Source organism: Haliaeetus albicilla, chromosome 28, assembly GCF_947461875.1.
Source record: "Haliaeetus albicilla chromosome 28, bHalAlb1.1, whole genome shotgun sequence".
NCBI lineage: Eukaryota > Metazoa > Chordata > Aves > Accipitriformes > Accipitridae > Haliaeetus > Haliaeetus albicilla.
The window spans coordinates 17,303,677-17,308,423 of record NC_091510.1 but is presented as its reverse complement, the minus strand read 5'-3'; positions in this window follow the sequence as shown (position 1 = coordinate 17,308,423).

Below are 4,747 nucleotides of genomic sequence, written 5' to 3'. Positions count from 1 at the left end.
TAGAGAACTCTTTCTTGAAAATATTTCATAGCAATATATTTCCCTTTAATATCAGATATCAAAATCACTTTCTTTTTGGTCCTGGGACATACCTTTCTGAAGTTCTGCTGCGGGAGCATTCACTACCTGTACTTAGAGCTGCATATTCTGAACACCAGGCCTTAAACATGAATCTGCTTGTAGCTTATCTGATTTCTCAAAATCTGCTGAAACTTGTCAACTCCAAAAGATGGCAGAAGTATAATATTGTGTGTTTATGACACTACCTGTACAACAAACAGTTTCAATGTTTTTTGTTAAATGTAGTCAAAGGGATGTTACTGTTCTTGTACATCAGAAATGAGCGTGTGCTATTATCTTCAGTGTGTGCGGCTGAGCGGTGTTACTGCATACACAACATTGGCATACCAAAGGTGGCGTATTAGCCAGTTTTCTGTCTTTGAACCCATATAGCATGCTGATATTTATTCTCATGCAGGAATTCAAAAGCCAGTGCAGCTGTACTGCTCAGTAATATTCATTTGTGTAACACTACTATCTAGTTCTGGAACATGTCTCATACAAGATCACTTCTGTGGTTTTTTCAGTTTTCTTGGATCCCTTCTGTGTAAAAAACCAAACCAAACCAAAAACCACAAAAATACCCACAAAAACCCAAAGCATACAAAAACACTGGGTTTTAGTTTGCTGACAGTGGATGATATTCACAGTGACAGTGGCTGCTATAGATCTGGAATAAGGTATGTTTCAGAATACCTGGATTTTTAGGATCTGGCATTCCATATACTTTGTAGATACTCTAAGAAGACAAATAATCTAAATCCAAATAATCTGAATTGTATGTCTAACATGAAATTCCTGTGACTATCATCCACTCATTTTATGTGAAGCATCATGCAGTTGCAGTACAATGCAAATGTACTCCATTCAGCTGAGACTGGAAGTACAGCTGTCACAATTGAGCATTGAGTTGAGCCCTGCTTAGAGGTGGACCTTATTAGACCAAATTTACAATAAATTTGCATACTGAGGATCTGAGGTAGCCTTCTGTACAGTAGTACACAGCACTTAGAGGGTTAAAGGAAGCTTGAGTATCTGCAATAGTGTAGTGTCGCTGCTGTCGTTTTCCTCTAGTACAATCTTTCTTTCTACACAAGCTACAAAACTATGGAGCAATAATCTAGAGCGGTGTTTTTCAACCTGTAGTCAGTGGATCCCTTGGCACTCCTGCAGGATTTCAAGGAACTGCAACAAACAGCTGAAAGAAGTCTTTACCAGTCAGCCTAGATTCTTATAAAAGAGGCTGCAGCTCCTAAAAAATTCTAACGGAATGCAAGTCAAAGTCTGAAAAACAGTTCAGTGTGTTACTTTGTCATCAGCAGAAGAAATATGCTGCTATTCATGTGTTCATTTCTAAGTAAACGTCTGAGTTTATTTCCAAACTCATGTGGCAATTATATCTTAAGGGAAGCCAAGACATGCACCAATGTTTTATCAGAATTTCACATCGCAGCTGCTTGCCTGCTCTTGGAGTTCAAAGGGAAGTAATTCGCATTTTATCTATATTTAACCAATTCTTGACACTTTAAATTAATCTGCTTCAGTCCAATAGTAATTGGCGCTAGAAGTTTTTTGTTGTGTTCTATTTCCAGCGCTAATGGAGCAAAGAGAGCAAAACATCTTGAAGCCAAGGAAGGGTTCCTGACACATTAGGCAGGTTGCCAGTATTTTAATTATTTCCTTATTCCACTGTCCAACTTGTGGGAGAGATTGTAGTTCTTCGGTTTTTAATTCCTAATCTTTTCTCATTTGGAAAAATTGTCAACTCCATGCCCTACTTTGATCCAGAGATAAGCAGGACAACAAAAGGGACCTTGGCAAAAAAAGGATGAGACTGAGGGAAGAAAGACGGTGAGGGTTGCAAGATACCAGAGAGGAAGTCTTATCAGTGGTAGAGGAAACTGGTTTCAAAGAAAGGAAGCAGTTAAGCCACTGGTGAAAAAGGTAGTTTATCCCCTGCATGACATGTCCAGGTGGGAGTGGATAGTATCTACCATCAGTGAGAAGTTGAAGAATCAATTCAGTTGTTTAATACTGAGAGAAGAACGCATGCTCTGCTTTTGCAGCTAGCCCTCTGTTTTGAGACTGGGATGGTGAAGTACGGCTTTCTAGAGCACAAAGAAGGACTTGAGGCCTCTTAAAACTGCACATGCTGTCTCCATTGGAGAGGCGGTTCTGCACAGAACCAAACCTGTCTTGAGTCAAGAATGTCAATTGTAACATCTAATGTTCTACAGATTGCCGATTATGCAGTATTTTGCATCATACTTAGATTTGTAAGTGGAATATATAAATCTACCGGTTTCGTTATCGGAGATATTTATTTCTTGCTGATGAAGGCTTCACAAATTAAGCTGGATTGCCTTGCTATAAGAAGAAACAGATCTAGCTTCTCACAGTTTAGTGTAACTCTGTCTCCCCCATAATTCTGAACCCATTAAGAGTGGCTGTGAACACATGGTGTAAACTGTTTAAAAGATCGGCTTCTGGAGAGCAGTATGTCCCCAAAGAAACTTAACCAGTCTTTGTAACTGTTGGTAATCCTGTAGATAAGGAAGTGGCTTGTAAAGGATCTGGCTGTCCATTGCTTACCTTTCTTGGACATTTAAGTTGTGATAGTGTATTTCAATAGTTAGGTTTTCCAGTATTTTTAGATAGTGTCTTTCAGTGACTGAAAGTTATACAAGGAGTCATACAACTAAGAGTTTTGTAGAAGCCTTTCTCACAGCAGTTGCTAAGTATGAATTAGGATCACTATGTGCTGGAATCAACAATTTCTCTCTTGGTTTATTGCCCTCACCAAAACACTTGAAAAACCACAGAAATAAAATCCCGTTACTTCTCGGCAAACCTTGCATGTTCATAATAACGTCTAAGAGCTGGGCAAACTCGGTAGCAGCTTCCATGCTATAGAGTCCTAAAATCTTTCCAGGAATTCTTCCTACTGGGATGGGAGAAATGAATGACGGTTAAACAAGATCATGCTTATTTTCGCATGTTCATAAAGACTGATGTTGGGAGAGAGAAGAATATTTCAAATGCAATTTCAGCTGTGCCCTTAGAAACTGTTGCTTCCAAGAAAATTACTACCATAAGGCTTGTTGGGACTGCCATTTTCCAGTAGTTAAGAAGGATTTTAATGTTTAGGTAGTGCTGTGAATCCTACACAAAGGGTTTGATGAATCAGCTAAAAAAAAAAGCTGACCTGATGAAATTGTGCATGAAAGGATGATGTACAGTTTACATTGGATGCCAGGACTTCGTGTTGTTTTTGTTTGGTTGGTTGGTTTTTTGCTTTCTGAGTCCACAAAGGTAAGTAAATAGTTTGCACAATAAGCCCTTCTGGGATCAGTCCAAAGTGATGCTGTAAAAACCATGCTGTGCAGCAAAAGTGGCCGTGGCTCTAAACTCTTCTCATCCTAGCAGCTTATGCAGTCACAAAGAATTGCATAGATTTCTTACTAATCACCCATCCATAAATCATGAGTGATAATCCTTTTGATAAAGAAACAGCTTGCAAAAGGTCACATTACCGATTGACTTAAAGTCTTTGGGTGGGTCAAATTTCAGGATTTCTTCAGTGTCTCCTGAACAAGAAAAAACAATAAATGAGTATGTATTTTTATATTGTAAGTATAAATTCTTTTCATATCTTTACTACTAATCTGAGCACGGAGGAAGGCTTTGAGTTTTAAAATCTCTCCATGTGACTCTAGTCATAAAGGAACATAAAAGCTGAAAAGGCAGTACAGGTGAAATCCAAGGGCCAAGAGGAATGCTAATGAGAAAAAGATGAATGCCTGCATACATTTTCGATGTATTTAATTCAAAGCATTTAAGAGAAAATGCTTCTGAGAATTGGAGCTACACAGCAGTAAAATGGTGAGGCAAAGAGTTTCAGAACAGGCTCTGTAACATTAGTCCCCTAGGGTCTAGAGTTTGAGTGTGGCTAGTATTTTAAGTGTCTCTGATTCAAGATGCCATAAAGAGGCCTCAGTCTTCAGAGAAAGCCTCTACACATTTTGAAAATCGTGAACCTTTTAAGATTTCTCTAGTTCAGTACCCAAAAGCCACTGTCCAGTTTTGAGAGGCTGGCCACACAACCAGGTATTTGTACAGTAACATCTCATACCTCCTAATTATGTTGAGTGCACTGATAGCACATGCATTGCTATTCACAAGTTCTCTGAACACTCTTGGGACCTGAGTGCAACTCGGTGAACACTGCTATACCAGAATACAAGATGTTCCTGATCCATAGTCTCGCAACACAGATGTGGTTTGTCAAGCATGCCATGAAATAACATGACTCGTTCTTTCGGCCAGTCTTACACCAACTTAATCCTAGAAGGGTGGTTTAGGTAAGTATCCTCAAATCGCTTCCTAGTTGGTATTCTGCACAGTCCCATCTGACAGTGCAAAATTTCTGGTTTTCAGGTGACAGCATTTGCCATTCCTGTGGTCTTCATTTTTTTCATCTGCAGGAATATATCCTTTGTAGCTTGGGCTGCATTTTTAAAACAAACTGAACAGAAATAAAGTATTATACACAGTTTCCATTGAATGTGTTTTCAGAAGATATGCAAAATAAATGCATCAAACAGAAATGAGTCATCCACTAAGATCCAGATGAAGACACAGCCCATTGAAAGACAGCAAGTTGTGCAGGTGGCCACAAATAAAAATG